The sequence below is a fragment of the Oxyura jamaicensis genome, chromosome 3 (genome assembly GCF_011077185.1).
Source record: "Oxyura jamaicensis isolate SHBP4307 breed ruddy duck chromosome 3, BPBGC_Ojam_1.0, whole genome shotgun sequence".
In the NCBI taxonomy this organism is placed as follows: domain Eukaryota; kingdom Metazoa; phylum Chordata; class Aves; order Anseriformes; family Anatidae; genus Oxyura; species Oxyura jamaicensis.
This window is the reverse complement of record NC_048895.1, coordinates 38,650,665-38,670,786: the sequence shown is the minus strand read 5'-3', so window position 1 is coordinate 38,670,786 and position 20,122 is coordinate 38,650,665.

Genomic DNA, 20,122 nt, shown 5'->3' with positions numbered 1-20,122 from the left:
GTCTCATCATAGAAAATGGAGATGGAGATGGGGGAACCAGCACAAGGCCAGCCTGATATCAATATTCACCTGGGGGCTTCTGATCAGGAGGTTCGGGATGAAGGTTATTTTCTCCTTGTAAACGCAACACTAATTTTAGCTGCAGTTCTCAGAGTGAAAATGATAGTGAAATGTACAATGGCGTTTCCACCCTCACTTCTTGGAACACAGCCGCACTTTAAGAGCATGGAAAAGGGTACCTTGACTGTTAATTTCAGGATTCAACAGTTACCTCAAGTATAAAGACAATGCATTTGAAAAATACACGTGACAGATTTCCTGTAGATTAATGAATATAATCATGAAGAACAAATTAAATGAAAGAGACTTCCAGAGAGAGTAAATTCACTTAACAATCTGGAGAAAGGGTAATTTATATCTAAATATAGCTCTGTTGAGGATGAGCATCCATGAACCCATAGCTTTTTTTTTTGTGTCTAGGACAGAGTTTTCTACCTTTCTAATTTCTTTGAATTTTTGCTTTTCCTTCACAGAATAGCAAACTGATAAAAATATTACAACTGGAGTTTTTAAAACTGAAATAGGGTGACTTCTTTCCTCCCTCACTATAGCAACCTGATTCACTACAGTGAACAGGTTACTGTGGGCAAATGTACAGTTTCCTTATACAACACAATAAACACTAAATTTGACTCTGGTCTCAGTTAATTAATATTGTATACACTAAGGAAGCAACTGAATGTTCTGTCAGGGCAAACATTATCTCATTTTATTATTTCATATTGAGAGCGCGTAACTGGAGAAACAATGGGCTCAGATATTAATATGTAAGCACATGTAGCCCAGACTTCAGGAGTGATCTTTCTAGTAGGGAAATGGTATTGCTTGTTGGCTCCTGACAAACTGGGGAGCAGGCTGAAAGCTCCCAGTTGCGAAACCTTTTTTTTTTTTTTTTTTTTTTTTTTTTTTTTTTTCCAGAAAATAAAAAGATTTCTTCTCAGGTAGAATAGAAAAAGTCTTAATATCATTTGAAAAATTTCCAGGCTAGAGACACAGTCTCCTGTCCTAAGTCTTATTAGTAATGTAAGTCATCATTTCCTTTGACCTTAATGAAAGCAGTGTGGTTAAATCCAGGGTAATCATTTTATGAGACAGAGCTACATCTTTCCAGCATACTTGCATAATAATCAACTGAAGCAAATTTTCAGTAATGTAAGGGTAGCAGAGCTGCAGAACATACCAAAGCCATAGGCTGTACATTCATTTGTCACGTGTTTATCTAGCTAACTAGCTTAGCTGCTTTTATTTAAGATGTCAGAAACGGAAAAGTCACTTGAGTTTTAGAAAACAGTTTTTCTGGGAGCTGTTATTCTAAGTAGTCTTTGACTAATAATATATCAATATAATATGATAACTATGGACTTAATTCTGCAACAGTTACCGGGGAAGTGCTTCTTATTTACTCAGCTGTGAAAATAAATTCAGATATTCCCTAGATAACTGTCAGAAATATATGGCTCTGCTAATAGCATGGATTGAGGATGAGCTACAACAAGTTTATTTAGGAATATTTCCAGCAACATATAGAATTTCAAATTTCAGTAAATATTTTCTTTGAACAAAATTAACTACTTTTATGAAGCTACTCTCAGTCTTGTGCATAATTTATTTTTAATAGTTCCTTTAGAAAGTCAATAGGCCTAATCAAAGCTTGCATAATTTCTGTTTATCATTTAGGAAAGTTAGCAAGACTACACCAAAGAAAAACAACTCTGCAAATAGTACAACTCAGCTCATTACTGAAAAATGTGGGCTGGTTCTGTTATGCAAGTATTAAGAATATTAGTGGTAGTTATAAATTTATTTGCATCCATAAATGAGTATCAAAGCTCCTCAGATTTATATTTATTAAATTTTCACATTTTTATGGCAATAGTAACAGTGCTATTACTAAAGCAATTGATTTATGAAATTTTATTCCTATTAACACGACAGTCAGTAACTACTGATACATTTTTGCACTTAGTTGAGATGAAGCAACCAAAAACATTAATGTATTACTGTTAATCTTCCTTTTCTGATTGATTTCAAGTTCTGTTAAATCAAGTTAAATTTGCTGAAAGTTCAGAGATTAGTAAGATCCTTTTTTAAAAAAAGCAAATATTCCTGATTATGAAATTTTTAGGGATATATGTAGGAAACAGGATTCTTGCTAGCCGATGGATAGAGTCACCTGTCTGGCCACCAAGTGCATTGGTTAAAAATAAGCAGCCTTATCCTCATGGCTCCATCCTGCTGTCCTTCAGCTGGGGCAGGGTCAAAGGGATCCTGCACTTGGTCAGCCATAGACCTCTGCTCTTCCATCAATGCAACCAGGCTCTTGAGCTGGTACAGTTGCAGTGTTCTGGTTTTGTCATTGTTTGCAGTTTTTACAGAACAGCAGGCTTCCCCTCTGATGTATTGCTATGAAAATTAATCATTGGAAATTCTTTTGAAATATTCAACTGACTTTAGTTGTGTAGAGGAAAATGTGCAGTACCTTCTTCCGTTAAACAGAAAATCTGCACCCCTCTTGTCCCACACCTACTGTTGCTTTCATTGTCACAACTTGCATTGCTATATGGTATTCATACAGTCTAAAGTTTGACTAGTGTGTGTGAATACAGAAGATTGTTTTACGTGCTCTCTTTAATTGTATTACAATGCTCTTAAGACTAATATACAGATGGACATTTACTGAATTTAGTTCTAGCATCTTGTACAGGTGCATATTTCCAAAGCATCCTGGCAGCTGAACCAAATGTTTTACATGCAGCAAGAGACTTTCTTTCATGTATACTCGCCTTTTTTTTTTTTTTTTTCTATCAAATGTAGTTTGAAATGGTATCTGTCTATGAGGTTTTACTGCAGACTAGATCAATGAGGCACAATGGAAAACCACAATGAAGAGAGTTAAGAAGCAAGGTACAGGACTATTCAGCTTCTGGTGGCAGGTGTGGGGGGATTCTTCCACATACAATCTTTAAACTACAACAGAACCTTACAGGTCTCCAAGTTATAATGAAAAATGCTTCTTCAAAATGATAATGCATCTGAGTGTAGTAAGAACTACAGTGTAGAAGACATTTATTTATCTATTTATATGGGAAAAAAAAAGAAAAAAAAAAAAAAAAGATTTTGCAGTGTGGTTGGAGTACTGAAATCACAAAGCCCAGGACATAACTTCTTTGGTACTGCATTCTGGGACATCACTTATGCTAACGTAACTGCTACCATCAAAACCATTGCATTTGAAAGTCATTGTGCAATCAGGGAGAAACGATCACGACAAACTAATATTCATCCTTATGATCACACCCATTGTGAATTCCAGTGAGTTCACAAAAAAATCACACAATACCTCTGCTCTTTGAAATGCAAAATTGGCATCATACCTGTTGATATGTTTCTGACAGATATATTCGAGACACATTTACCTGGAAAGATGATGCTTCAAAATCCCAAACCCAGATAGCCTGACCCCAGCCTGAAAGCCTGTCTAGGTGATGTGCGTGTCTACATTGGACCTGCATCACTCTCCACCTCAGCTGTGACTTTACCTGTTGTTTTTGTTTGCATGTTTTTCCCTGCTTCTCCTTAGTATTTTTTTTTTTTTTTTTTAGCAGGCAGATGTGACTCCTGCATTGTTACTAAGGAAAGCTACAACTTACTAAATTGTGGTTTTTCACAGGATTCAAAATATTTATTCAGAAGAAGAAGAATAGAAGTGAATTTTCTGTGTTATTTCTATGCTCTACAAAAGATAAGGAAAGCATTACCTTTCTGACTGTGTCAGCTGATGGGTACCTGCTGGAATACAGATATAAATTTCCTAGCTCCTGGGTTTCAGAGAGCATGGAATCACCTCCCTGTAGATCTTATCACCTGCAGTGCTGGTAGAAAGCAGTCACAGCACTGGCATATGCTAACTTCATATGTGGTCTGCATATAATATATGTAATACATGTGTATATATATGTGTGCGCCTGTGTGTGTGCACCTGTGTGAAGAATAGCTCCACATCTCATGTAACTGTAGTGCACTCGCCAGCAAAATCTGCGCAACAAACGTTATCTGCTCAGTCGTGCCTGGCTGTGCAACAGACACTCTGTCTGAGCACAGGCACTCTCTAAGCGTGAATTAGGTTACCCTCTGTATGAAAAGCAATTTATCGATCTAGTTCCTGATAGATTTCCTTTTCACTCAATTTTTACCTACTCTTAGCAAGCCATAGAGCTGCAAAGGGAAAAATTCAATAACTGCTGTTCCTATTGGGTCCTGTGTATCTGGAAGACCCAGAGCACTGAGTTTTAAAAGCATCTGAACTTGCAAGAGGGATCCTATTTTGCATCAGGAAAATAAATAAATAAATAAATAAAAATAAAAGGATTAAATCCAAGAAAAATTTGCAGCTTGCTTCTTTTGGGGCATCAGGAGACCTAGATTTAAATCCTTATTTTATCAGAGCCAAATCAGAGAGATGAATTTAAGCATCTTGTCCTGAGTCTTCACTGATAACCATTTATTTCCATTACTTCATATAAAAAGGATTTGCTTGTCACTGAATAAAACACACACACAAAAAAAAAATCTGAAATCTCAATTATATTGCCATCTGTAGTTGTTTGAGATATATACTGCTAATGGGATGTCTTCTAAAGAAGAAATATTCTTCACTTGAACAATGGCCCTATTTGTTAACAAACCTGTTTATGAAGTTATTGTTACACCAGGAAGATTTCAGCTTTTCTGTTTGCTTTTAAAATGAAGCTAATTCACTTTTGAAAGCTTTTGTGTCATTCTAGTGAGGCATGCTGGCTGATGTATGGGATGAGAGTGTCACTGTTTCTGTGCATGACTTCCTTTTTCCTTCTCTCACTCATGTCCAGGTGTAGATTATATCAATTTAGTCCTTTTTCTCTGTTCTCCCTTGATTTATATTCTAACACAGCCATGTCAGACAAGCTGTTGCAAATCCTACCTTTGCCTAATATTTGTGGCATGTTAGACTGGGGCCCTGGTTTTGCACTGGGACCTGACAGCGTGCATGTGCCTCCCCAGGGTAGGGCTCTGACTTGGTGGTGCCAGTGTCAAGCCGTTTGCCCTGTCTGCTGTGTTACCTCTGAGTAACCACCTGGCCTCCCCCTATTCAACTTTCTTTGCTTTCATGCCAGCAAAACAAACATTAACAACTTTTTTTCCCTCTTCTTTATTGCTTTATTGTATTATTGCTGCCTTAGTGATATCAGGTAAGTGATATTGGCAGCTTTATATCCACGAATGCCAAAATACTAACTGCTTGCTGCCACAGGACACTATAGTGTTCACATTCCCAGGACTTATTGCTTTCACATCAAATATGAGGAGCTCTACTATGATTAATGCAACTAACTTACTATTTTTTTATTTTATTTTTTATTTTTTAAAAAAGACAAACATTAATGATAAATGGCTGCAAGCATACATTAAGCCCTGTATAAGCATACAGAGAGAGATGCAGGATTTTGTGACTTCAAATACTCAGATGCACTCAACTTCATATTTACAATGAATTACATTCTTCCACAATAGTAGTAACACAAGGAAGTTTATTTTGTCACGCTCAGATTTCAGAAAATAATATCTTCAAGTAAAACTTCCCTATCCTCAGTAGAACAAGCAAGCCTTTGTATGTTCCATTCCTGACACAGAACACAGATCCTGAAGAGCATCTTAAACATGGAGAGAAATAAATGATTGTATGATTTTAATATTTTAATATGACTTAATACAGGATATAGCAAAAGATATAAGGCAGCATTTCTTCAGCAAATCTGAATGGCCAGAGAAGACACTTACTATGAAAATTACACCATAGCTTTTGGCAAATGGTGGAGATAAATTATCTGAGTTAACAGAAAACTGGGAGCAGACTATGTCTGATGGTTACAGAACAGGAGTTGAAGTTAAAGAATGGCACAGACAGAAGGAAAGAATTCAAAGTACCAGGGGTCAAGAGCTTATATTTAAAGAAATAAATTGTAGGTAGGAGCTTTATTTCCAGTTCTGTCCCTTACTTGCGACATGACCTTGAGTTAGTCTCTTGACTTCTCTGGTTTCTCTGGTTTGGCAAAATAGTGTGCCGTTTCCCTTGCGCAAAATGCCCATTAAGCAAAAGAAAATTCCATTGATTTTTTTTTTTTTTTTCCATTGGAGACAAAGGAACACTGAACCACAAAGCATTTTAAGTAAAGAAATACTGAAAACTTTTTTAAAAAATAAAATTCCAGATGGAATTCTTTATTTACATTTCATTTCCCATCAAGTATGAAATATTTTCAAAGTCTGCAATAACCTTCTGCAAAAATGTTTGTCAAAACATCATTTTGCCATCAAAACCAAACTAAACTAAAAAAAAAAAAAAAAAAAAAAAAAAAACGTAGAGTAAATCTGGCCAACCAGTAACATTATTACATGCCTGTCCACCAACATAATATGAAACAAGAGTTGTGGGTTCACAACTGGGTGGTGTGGAGGGTGACTGGGAGGCAAGTGGGGCCATGCCCTCCCCAGCAAAGGCTGCAGTCCCACAGGACCCAGACAAGGCCAGCAGGACCTGGGCTGGCAGCCAGGGCCACCACCAGTCTGTGGGACCAGCAGGACTGGGGTGAGGCTGGTGAGCCAACGAGCTGGCCTGGATTCACAAGGTGCCCAGCCGGGCACAAGGACAGCTACAGAGCTTCTTGGGCAGGGAGCCAGGGAAAGGTCTGAGCTTAAGTGATAATGCCGAGCAAGGCTTCTCACGGCTCCTTCTCACACAGCTCTTACTACCTTATAGTGGCATACCTTGGAACAAAATATTTACAAGGCACAAAAATCTTTGGTGTCTTCTTACAGACAGCTTCTTACAGACTTAGGAGATATCCAGAGCCTTTACCATACAGGCCATAAAACTGGCTAAGATGTCACAGTCATAGGATAAGTAAGGAGGGGACACTGAAGGCTGGTGCATAGAGTTGGCTTTGTTCAACACATGGCTTATGGGATCATGAAAGATTCTCTCTGAAATGCCTTTCTTACTTCTTCATTTCCCGATGAACGCAAAGAAATGCTTCTAAATTCTCATTTTCTTTGCAGGTTTGTTTCCCCTTCAAAGCTGAGTTTTCTTTTCTTTCCAACTTCCATGTGGACCTCTCAGAAGCTGGAAAGAAAAGAAAATAAGCATGAGTTAATTTAATTTTATGTGGGACTTTTATTATGATGTGGGACTTCTTTTATCACATCCTTCCTGAGGACAGCTGTAGTTCTCAAACAGCTGTTCCATAGGTTTGACTTTGATTGAGCCAAAATTGCAGTTGCTTTAATAATTTCTCAGCTTAACTGAGTCTTAGGTTGGTTCTTGAGAAAGATAAGACAGATAAGGTGTCCTCTCAGTTCTCACTCTGCTCTTACACCCTTGGTACTTAAATAAAACATGGACAGTAGTTTATAACACCTCTAAAGTAATTTCTCTTGCTGTCTCATTATGCTAGCTATTGCTTCTACTGGATACAGCCTAGATGAACTCTTACTCCATGGACACAGCTACACCTTTCCCCTGTAGAGAAAATCCTAGATGACAGCAAACTTGTTTCCTGACCGCCTTGCGCAGTCATGGTCTGGTAAGCAGACAGGAATTGCTGCTTTTCTGATTTAATATATTGCACTTGTTCTGGGGAGATATAAACAGAAGAAGGTACAAAGCAGTGAAGAAAGATTAAATCATTCAAAGATAAATCTTTAATAGCTGTATGTAAACTCTGTAAATTAACCCATCTAGAGCAATTATACTTACTAGAAATAGCACAGGTTTGTTCTGATAGCTTCTTAAATCTTTTTTGTTTGTTTGTAATCAAATGTTTCCTTTAATTACTGGATTACAAACTTTTAAAGCAATTATTGGAAGGACACCGGCCCAATCAAGCACCTGTGACACCACCAATTATCCCTGCCAAAGATATGGTATTTCTCTTACCAGGGTTCTTACTTTAAATATCTTACATGACAAAAAGACCATTAGCTCTTATTCTTCCCTCCCTTCTAGAGACTGATAATCCCTCAATTAAACTTTTTCTGTACCATCTTGACTTTTTCAGAAGTAGCCATTTCTCTGCACAATAGATTAAGGCTTGGCATAATTCAGATAAAATTTTATATTATTATTATAGTTATTATATATAGTATTTGTCTTTTAAGTAACTGATTAAATAATAGAAAAAAATAGACCTTTTAGAAGAAGGCATTATTTAAAAGAGAAAAGAATGACTTCTTTATATATGCAATTGGATACCCTAATTATTTTCTATGATTTGAAGACATCAGAAATTTTCAGTATGACGAGTCTAGCCCTCAGATGGATGATGCTGGGTTTTCTATAGCAACTCTCCATAATGCATGTTAACCTGTTAGCAAAACAGAACATCTTATTGCAATGCTCAATGCATTCTTTATGAGTTGTAAACTGATGTCCATAGAAAGAGTTGTTTGGAGGTTTTTCTTGTATCTGTTTGCAGATAGTCAAGTAATGGCTGTCCAAGGCCGTTAAATGCTACCATGACATCTCTGAATTTGTTTGGCTGCTTGCTAACCAAGAAGCATGCTCCAGCACCACTTCCCTGGGCCATGTCCAGCATCAGTGGGACCGAGTGACAACATGCGAATACCCAGCTGCACCAGCTCCATTGTTACCCATTGTTACCAGCATTATGCTAGTAACAATGCTTTAGTATGTTTCAAAGACACAAAAAACTGCATTATTATTTTTTTTTTTTTTTCAAAGCCAAACTCAGGCCTTCCTTTTCTTCCTTTCTTTTCTTCCTTTCTTCCTTTTTCTGGTATCTGTCATTCTACCTATCTATCCATTTTGGTATATTACAAAGTTTTTAATTTGAAGGCAAGCACTAACAATAAACATTTTGAGCTTTTATTTCTGTTCTGAGTGTACTACTTACTCCTAAAATTCAGTTCATCAATACCAATACTTCTCTTTCATTTCACTAAGAGTCTCTAAACTAGTGCTACTGAAAAATATGTAAAGAACTACTTTATGATGCAGTCTTTGTACCCCATTAGATACATATGGACTCATTTTAAAATGATTAACAAGGGCAATGTGGCTTTTTCTGGGTCCTGGGATATAAGCCAGGAGCAAAATACAATAATATTTTCCCAATAAATTAGGAGAAATCTCTGCTTTTATAGTATGGTGAGTAGTGTTGAATGTGAGCTGGACATACAATCTGAAGTGACTATATGACTTAAAAATATAATATACTAAGTAAAGAACATCATAATGGGGAAAGACATGATATAGGCAATTTACAAAATGTGTGAGTATGCAAATCACAGATAAGAAAGCAAATACGTGTAAAAAGTTTTTACATGTAAAGCTAGAATTTTTCTTCAAAGAATTGTGACTAAGTGTGAAAACAAACAAACAAAAAACAAAAAACCCTTACCTACTTTCAGAGGTTACGTTTCATCATTTTGGGGTTATGTCTAGATGGGAAACCTCTGTGTGAATATCATTTCAAGGTGAGTGAAACATCATATAGGAATAAACATGTTTTTGCTTCTAACATAAAATTAAACTTTTGAGAGTAAAACAACAAACAACAACAACAACAAAAAACTGTTTTTAATAAATATATATATAAAGATAAGATCCTTAAACTACCTTTGTGGCTTCTATTCTGGCTCATTTCCTACTTTTGAAACCTTTCATGTTTATTGTTTCCCTACCACATAATTTACTATTCCCATATGTAAAATGAAGTCAAACATGTTGCCTATAGTGGTTTCTCACATTTGCTAAGCTTTTACTTATTTTGTTTTCTCTCTGAAGGATATTTTATACTATTTTTTGTACACTCATATGCCATTTAGCATCTATAGGCTGACTAAATGAATTAACATTAAACGATAGGGCAGTAGCAGCTGTACAGCAGGAACAAATGCTGAAAGTGCAGCCTGCTCTCAGTGCCTGCTCGGAGGGCTCTTGATATAAAAAGGCTGTCCTTCATAGGCTGATCATTTTGTAGCTGCTTCCTTTATGTTTTGTATGGTATTTGCACCTTGATCTTGATTGGGCTTACAGTTTTCCAGACATACTCCCATAGCCCTATGGAACCACACAACGTGCAGCGTGTGGTACTAACCTATTGACTCCTATCGATTTGGGTGTGTGAACACAGTGTAACTTGCACTGACAGAACCTCTTTGGATGTGCTGTGAACTCAGAGGTTTTCCAGTCATTTTTCACTCAAGTGAATGCACAATAGTCTTGCTGTGCCAAAAGATAAGACTGTATCACACTAAGTGGTAATGTTTGTATTTATACTTAGAGCCATAATACTGCAGTGGCACAGCTAACAGCTGCAAGGTAGGCAGTTCTGGAAAAAAAAAAAAAAAAATGTTTCTACAAACTGTAAAATTTCATTACTTCTGCTACTACAAGATCCTGGCTTTGCTTTCCTGAGGGCTTCATCTAGTGCATCTGAAAGGGTCAATGTTTTCCCTTTTATAAAATTTTGAACACAATACAGAAGGAAGTTAACCAGAGCAGTTAATATAACAACCTGTTTTGTCATTTTATATTAGCATCCCATATCTAACAGTCACTGTCTAACAACATGTGATTTTGTAGTAGTTCATTTCCTACTCTTTAACTGACCCTGATCTCTATAAGACATATGCATGCTTATCAGCATAGATGTGTACATTTTAGGCCTTGGCTTCACACAACAAGATCAAATATTTACACAATATACACAATAAAATCCTCCATTTATTAGTGTGGTTCATGTTTAACACCAGTATGTAACAGATTCATGCCAGTGTCAGCATAGCCATTTGCTTGAACTTTTCATATGCTCAGAAATTAAAAAAAGAGGGGCGCCCCCCCCCCCCCAGCAAAAACTGTATCTCTCAACTCTCTGTTCTTGTAGGTGCTTTACCTTGACAATAATTGTCTCTAGAAGAGTCATGTGAACAATTTTGAGAGGTGGTGACCATGAGCAAAATCAAATTGTACAGTGTGGTGGATGTTAGAATAAATCATAATCATAACATGAAGAGTAAACTAAAAAAAAAAAAATTAAGAGAAAAGACTGACTTCATTTGCATTTATAATATAAGCTATGCCACGCCCTCTACCTGAATTTCTTCTGATTTAGTGCAAAAAAAAACATTTTTATAGGTGTGATTTCTCAAACAATTATCCTAATTAAAATATAATGTCATCCACTGGAATGCCTCAGAATAATATACTATTTTATGGGAATGACTTCAGCATATGGATATTAATATGAACATAGGAAATGTATGAAGAATCTACTACTCTGAAGCAGATAATTAGTTTCAAATTGAAAGCTGTTTAAAAAAACTCTTGATCTGTGAACCTTTTGATTGTATAATTCCCATAAAATTAATTATACTGCAAATTCAGAAGGGTGGGACTTCAGCACTTATAAGCTGTTCATACTGCAATTTTTATTCAGGGCTCTCAAAATAGATCACAAATATTAATTTATTGCAACCCAGGAACCCATGGGAAAAAAAAAAAAAAAAAAAAAAAAAAGGTCAAGAGAACCAATGCTTCTCCTGGCAGCCCCAGCACAGAAGTGAGCATTTTGCAGGGGCACTGCGAAACAGCTTCAGCCATGCAGACTGAACTTTCCCTATAGATTTTTTCCAATTGAATGTGAGGGTCTTAGGGAAGCAGCCAAATCATTTTCCTACATTGCTGAACTTCAATGATTTTGATGTAGAGATGCACCTGAGTATACCTACAGGGACTTCTGTGAGAATTTAAGACTTCTGATGATGCAGGCCAACCATTATTGCCCTAATGTTTAATTTTTTTCAAATCTCAGCAGGACTGTACTTATTGCTTTCTAGTCTGCAGCATGATGTGCTCTATTGTGTGGTACAGCACAGAAATACACTTTTTCCTGTATTGAGTGAATTGGAAAATCATGTGTTTTTAATTAGCTGTAAAAGGACACTAGGACAGCTGGTGTTACAAAGCATATGAAAAGCCTTGCCTGGCTTTGCCTTTGCACTTGCAGAACCAAACAGTTAAGTGCCTGCTTTTCTGCAGTGAGTGATGAATGAGAATTGTGTGGCTTGGGGAATGCATGGGGTTTTAAACACAGGCTCTTCCCATTTCACTTTGGTGCTGCTGGGTGGCTGCTAATTTACTCCTGCTCTATTGCCTGTTTCTGGATCATTACTGAATCTGTGTTAGTCATAGGCTCCCCAAGATGTTTTACAACATTTCTTGAATCACAAACAGCTGGTGTGCTGCAACAGCATACCATACATCTCCAGTCCTCCTCAGTCTGTCTTGTGTGCTCCTGGGCAGGACAGGGCAAGCCCAGTAGCCTGAAGGGAGAGAAGGAGGCAGCCCCCACAGAGTGGGATGTCTGCCTGCCGCTCGCCTGCAAACTGGAGACTGGGTTGCAGACTGAGATGGGCAGGAAATTAATGTTAATGGCAAATGAATATTTTCTGAGTTTTGCCACAGTTTGGCCTCAGCCTTTGGAAGTATATACGAGCAGTTTTCCCCTACCCAACTCAGGCACATGGGCTAAAACTGGTTTGAATTTTTCCATTTTTCAGTTTCCCATCCTCACTATCACTCTCAGATTCTCTTCTGTTCAAAACTGGTAGCATTCACAGAAGCTTTTCAGACTTTGGCTCCCTTCGTCATCCAGCACCAGCACTCACCATTCTTACAGCATGGAAATAGAAGGTGTATATAAGCGCTAAATAGCCAGTATTATTTATTGTTCTTAAAATTATATAGCCTTCAAGATCTGTGCATGTCAACCTTTAGACTCTGGACATGAGTTCCAATTTCATTATACTTGAATGGTTTCGCATACTGTGTTCTGGGTGCTTATGTGAAGGGTTTCCATATTTTGGTAAGTAATCTGATATTATTACAGAACACTGCAGAAGTGTGGAAATCCAGACTAATATTGCAGCCACCTACCCGTAAATCAGTTATGCATATAAATATGTTGGTAGACATTCCAAACTGATTCTTCTAAAGCCTTTTCTCCTCCCAATTACTATCTAAGTCACTACACTTTCAGAGCATATCTATAGTTTTTTCATTGTTCCTAGGAAAAATAATGGAAAGTGAAATATTTAATATAGCAAGGATTAGCAAACACATAATCTTTGAAAAGTTCCAGGTCAATCATCCAGATATATTACCTGCATTTTAAAGTTTCTCAGGAGTTGCATGAATTGGCAAAGTGCTGATTTGTCTATGTTGCAACATTGCAATCACCTTTTCCAGCTCATTTGATACTCCACTGCAGAATTTCCTCAGTGTGTTCTCTGTAAAAGAACTGGACTCAATCAATTTCCATTAGTGAGAAAGCTATCTCTTAAGGAAAGCCATCTTAACTCAACATATCAGAAACACAATTTAATTTATTTAAATCTTTAAAAAATGAAACTCATGTTGGCTCAAGAAGAACTAGTAACTGAGGCACGGAGTTGTTAAGGATAGGCGAATAGGTATTTTCTCTACTCATACTAGTTAAAAAAAAAATAATACTTCTGGTCCACCAGAACTCCTAAACTTCATTCTTTCAACGTGTTTTCAAAAACAGCATCAAATAATGTCGTATATGTGCTGACTTTTCCCCATTAAGTATGCAGGCAACACCATAGGTGGCTGTCCACAGAGATTTCACAGCAGCACATACCAGTTCACCTATAGAGATGCAGTGGGTTGACGTTGGCCAACCAACTGATGCCTACCCAGCCACTCTCTCACTCCCCCTCCTCAACAAGACAGGAGGAAAAATAAAGAGAAAAGCTCACGCGATAAGGACGGGGAGATCATTCACCAACTACCATTGTGTGAAAAAAAGGCTCAACTTTGGAAAAAATAATTTAATGTATTGACAAATAAAATGCTTATTTTTTATAACTTGGAATCAATTAAAATATGAGCCTCAAAACTGAACCTTGCCAAGCTAGGTTATCTGAAAGATTTTTATGAGTTTAAAGTATTTGGTCTTAAATATTAAGAAATGTATGCTGAGCAACATAATCTGCCTCTGATTTCTGCCAAGCACTCTCACAACTTGGACATTACTGTGTCACCATTTACCTTTGATTGATAGCCCTTCAGTAATTCAAAGCCAAAGATTAATGATCAAGTTCCCCAGTCTTGGTCACCTGATCCTGAAGGAAGGACTGTGATTTGAATTGTGGAGGTTAAAAAAGGAAAATATTTTTCTTGTCTTGCAATGGCTGAAAGGTCATTTTTGAGCACAAATGGTTTAAATAATTTATCATGAGCTACTGAGTCATAACAGAGTTACTGATCTGTCTTTTACTACAGTGACATTCTATTTTTTCAACTCTGTATTTTTTTTTATTCTGCAGTAGGATTAAATAGCTCTCATTCTGTATTAAACAGAAATGTTTAAGTACACTGTAACTGTGTAATGATGCATCAGACCTGTACCTTTTATAGTCTGACTAACAGAGAAGTGCCTTGATAGGACTTCTTGCTAAAAAGATGTGTTCTGCTTGGGAACAGCAAGCCTCTGTCAGCTTTGATTGTATCATTTATTTTCTACGTAGCCTGTGCATACTCACTTTGCAACAGTAGCTGATTTGAGACTCTGATGCTGATCTACTTTTTGAACTTCTATGTTGGCACTGAGAGTCTTCATACCTCGTTAAACTTGTCTTCTTTATTATGCATGCATCATTGTTTTGTGCAGTCTGGGGGGTTTGATATATATATATATGCCTCATTATATATTTTAGTAACTCTGAAAAGTTGCCTAGATGTTAAAATAATTCTCATAGCTGTTAGAATTTTAAAGGTTTCATTATGTCTTCAAGAAAAATATCAACAATCAAAATCTTTTTTTCCCCCTACTAAAACTACCACTTTCCTAAATTAAAATACTTATATGTCCTGAAAACATTCTGGATCTTATTCCATAAGAGAATATAAAAAATGACCCATTCAAAAGTGCATCTACCACAATGCTTTTTCAGTTTCTGGCTATTTTGAATGCAAAACTTTGTTTCATGATAACTGCAAATGCTTCTAGTTGCTGTACAAAGCAGCTAGAATGTCTTTCCTCTTCCCTCTGCTTTTTTTTTTTTTTTTTTCCCCCTTTTTTTTTTTCCCCTTGTTTCTTGACCGTGAACAATGATTATGGACAGGAGTCAAGGCCACTACAAGGATATTGGTCTCATCATGAAGAAAATGTCATCTCGGCAGAATTTATGTAGTTCAAGAGAAGAGTAGTATAAAACGGTCATTTAAAAAGAAAGCAGGAAGAAGTAAAATGGAAAGGAATGAAAAATAGAATGGAAAGGAAACACGGGATCTTGCCCAGTGGTGCTTGGGCTCCATGCAGAGCCAGCCCCCATGGCAGTCCTGTGTTGGTGACACAGCCCATTCCTGGCTGAGGACACCAACCCTTGCAGGTCCCTCTGAGCAGTCTGGGGGCCTGTGGGCTGCCACAGGTTTCCACCCTTCCAGCTCTGCAGCCCTGTTACCCCCTCATGCCTCTGGTATCTCTCCCCTCACAGTTTCCTCTTGTCTGTCCCACTCGGTGTGTACTGTCCGGACACCCTCTCTTGGGGACCCTTAGGAGCCTGCTCCCTCAGTAGGGCAAGAGACAGCAGCTATATACAAACAAGCAAGGTGAAAGAATGGGCAATCACAACACTGAGAAGGAGCAATGGGAAAACTGTTTTTAAAAGGGAAGAGCTGCTGCTGCAAAGACTGTAGACTCAATTTGTAAGTCTTCTGGGCATTAAGGGGCAGCAGGGGGAATGGTTATATATTTATGGCTTTGTTGTATTATGTTGGGAAAGGCACCTTCACTTCTGTGTGCCTCATTGTTAGATCTGCCATTATTATTACATCCATTTTAAAATCTGGCAATAATGATATTGAACTTACAAAGGTGTTGAAAGGATTAATTATCTGAAATCAAAGCATTACAAAAATCAGATTATTATCTCTTCAAATAATAAGCCTGGAACTTGAATTTCAGTTGTGGCTAGGCCAGTTTTATGTATTCAAGCCTCCACCAAAGCACACTTTTCTACTTGCATGTGTTTTTTCACATACAAACTGTCATATGTTGTAGTAAATGTTGCTTGAAATGATCTATCACTTTGGAAAATTGTGAACCACTGGCATCCTCATTTGACATTCTCTGAAACTTGTAAAATGTGAATGAAAGTGTATTTTCTAGATGTATTAAACATTAGAACACTCCACATATTGTGTCTTGTTTCTTTTCATGTGTGCTTAGTGGTTGGCCTTAGTGATGGCCATGGTCATCAGCCAATAATGCAATTTTGATTTTGCTCGCACTATGAGAATCACCTGGATTTATGGAGGGGTGTATGGGTTGCACTGATTTATACCATGGAAAATCAGATAAAATGCAGCACTGGTAGATTGTGCCAGATTGACTTGATCCCTTTTTTTGGAGAAGATAAATACTTTTCTTGACAAGGATGACTCTGAAGATTTGATCTCTTTGGAGTTCAGTAAAGCTTTTGGCATGGTGACACACGGGGAATTGTTCACTAAGCTGAAGAGGATGAGGATTAGTAAAATAATGTCAATACAGTAAGGCACAGGCCAAATGGGGGACAATGAGGTGTGTTGTGCTGACAAACCATGGGACTAGATGGATACTGCTGGTGAAATTCCTCGGAGAGCAGCAAGTGTTCACCCTTGGCCAAAGGGACGGAACTGCCAGCTCGGGCTGTCGGTGAGGCGATGTACAGAGGCATTGCCACTGCTGACTGACAAGTGTCTGGTGATCACCTGAAAAACAAAACAAAACAAAACAAAACAAAACAAAACAACAAACAACCAAACCAAACCAACCAACCAACCAAACAAAAAACAAAAACAAAAAAACAAAAACAAAAACAAAAAAAGTAACCGTAAGGTCAGAGTAGGACATAAAGTGGGGAATACAGTAAGGGAAAGTGGCATAATGCCTACAGGAGCTAAATACAGTAATTTCTGCCATGAGATGAGGGTTATCACCTGGAAACAGACAAAGCAAAAGAAATCCTTGCTGGTAAAATTTGGCCAGAAGGTAACTGTTAGCCAGCAATGCGAAAACAGGAAACAAAACAAAACAAAACATCAGCTTAATGTCTAGCACACTCCCACCTCTTCTGAGCTCTTTCTAACTGATCATATTTAGTACTTCATCTAACAGAGGTATGTAATTTCAGCCATACTGAAGGAGGCTCGATTCAAAACAGAGAGGATACACAAAAGGTAGCTTGGATAAATGGTAAAGCGGACGGACAATGTTAGAAAGCAAAGCTAGGAGAGGACAAGTTTAGCTTTGCAAAAGGAAAAGTACAGAGGAGGCTTTATAAAGATCTTAAGATATCTGAGACTGGTGAGCCAGCTGAAGTCAAGGCCAGTATCGTCACGAAAGACAAATGGGTATAAAGTATTCAGAAATAAATTGAGGCTTAAAATTAGAAGTTCCTAACTATTATAGCAATGAGGTTCTGGTGTCCCCGTGGAGCAAAAGGGAAGCAGGAAAAATTGAAGGACCATGTTAATCATCTGAACTTCTGAATGAAACTAAGCGACCTGATCCAATGTGATGAATGACACTACAGATGAGGAAGTGGTGCTGCTCAAGAAGGTCCTTCAAGGATACCTTCAAGGAGTGCTTAACTGAGATAACTGAGCTGATTTCCTGCTGAACTTGTTTGGGTCTTAGCTGCAAGCAGACAGTCACAAATCACCCTGAGGCTGACTGCACAGACTCCATGGACAGTACTGGTGTGAACACAGGCATGAAAAGTGCAGGAAGACAAGGAAGCAGAATCGGCATCGTCAAAGATCAGGCTGCAAATTCACTGGTTCTCAGCATGTAACGAGAAGTGCATGTTGAGCATCAGCTTATCTGGCTGTCCACTGTACTTCCCTACCTTCCTTGCAACACTGTTCCCTGCAAGGGCTAGCATGGTCACGGTGACTGGGTCTTGATCCCCCAAGGGAGTCCCATATGGCAGTTAAGTCCTATGCTGGTCAGCAAGTGGAGAAATAAACCGAGTAATTAAGAGATGGGCAACTTCTGGCACCAGATTTGCTTCTTATTCCCATAGACACCTCAAGAAAAATAATTCAGTAATATTTTTGAGGTTAAAGAATATTATTCTAATTAATCTTGACATCTGCGCCTTTTTAAGAATATGTTGTGAAGACCCATATTATGCCAGGAGCTGTACTATGAACACTTGAATCTCTGGTCTCTGCTCAGCCAAAGATCTCATTAAAGTCAATGTATTATTATTATTACTTGCAAAAGGTACTGTTTACCACTGTGAAAGCAAAATTTATTCCCCTACTTTAGGCTTCCCTAAACAGTTCCTTGACTCTCTTGACACTTACTTCTTTATACAAGACATTATCCAATGAGTGTTTTCTAGGATCATTGATTTTAGCATGTACATGCTTGCTTTAAAGGCTCATTTTGCATGACTCAAGGTTAAATATATTTATGGTACAGAATTGTACTAGGCAGCTGGGTCTTGATTTATAAAGTATTGATAGGTGTTTAAAAACACAGCAAATTCAAAGCCAAGCTGATCTCAGCTTGTGTTTAATCTTAAAAAAAAAAATAATACAACAACAACAACAAAAACAATTTTCTAAAATACATTTTGCATTGTATACATAGATGATTTTTTGCCACAGCCTCAGAAATTAATGAGGTTATGGTAGATACAAAGCTGTGTACTTTTTGACCCTGATGTAATCATCCTGTGATTTACCGTTTGGGATCCTCCCTCCTTACCTTCCCCCTTCCTCCCTCCCCCCGTATGGTCTATGTGTTATTATCCACCTCAACCTGAGATCATCTGAGCTGTATTTTGTGCAGTCCCCACTGGGAAGCCCTTAGACAAATGCAATAGCTAATACAAGAGACAAAGGGAAAAAGATGATCAAATTACCCAAGAATATTTTCAGCTACAGCTTCGATGGCATAAAAAGAAACACGCTATTTCTAATACAGTCTTGAAAACCCCAGGAGCATCCTGTGAGCTCGCAGCAGGGCGCTGGGTGCGGAAGCCCCAAGGCCAGCCCCGAGGAGTGGCCGGAGGTGGCTCCATCACTGGGCTCTTGGCTGCTTTGAACCCCCGCCCAACGTTACCGGGTATGGCGTGATTTCTGACGCTGGTTGTAGATGCAAGGTGAAAGGAAAAGCACAGGTAGACAATAAAGCAAATGTATGCAGAGCTTGAGAACAGAAGGATCTTTTCACCCCTCTAAATTCATTTGGAATATGAAAACTGGGTGCCCCAGACTTTACACACCCTTTTGCAGGTGCTGATGACCAGTTTGTTGCTGTGGATGCAGGGCACGTTTGTAGATGCACGCCTTACACGGACTTACGTGTAGACTTACGCCTTAACACGGACTGCACAAACCACCCAACCTTCAACTTTGTGGTGAATGATTGTAATTAGATTTATTAATATTTATGACAGAAGAAACATAGAAGTGTAGGACAGCAGTTTGGTGTAACACTTCAGCACACAGCTTTAGAAGATGCTTTAAAACGGGGCAGATTTCCTACGTTTCTCTGGTTCAGGATGTTTTAACTGCACGTGTGCAGATATTAATACTTCGCCTGTCCTACTGCGAGTCTGTAGCATGCCCTGACCGGCTGGGAGAGTATTTTAAGCGGGTCTTTTGGTAGGTACCTAGAAACGAACTAAGGCCATGTTAGTGCACGTTAGAGCTGTATGTGACCGGGCTGATGCCCCACACGAGGCACAGTCCATACACGACGGAGAGATCCCCCCTTTCCACCCGCAGGGCAGCCGCCCACCCAGGCGTAGCGAGCGAATCACCACAGGGTGCGGACACACAGGGGTCGCGGGGACCCCGCCGCCCCCAGCTCCCCGCCGGCCGCCCCGCGGGCAGCGCCCCCAGCGGGGCCGGGCCGCGCTCTGGGCTCTGGGGCACCGGTCCGGGCGGGGTGGGGCGGGGCCCCGTGATGTCAGCGGC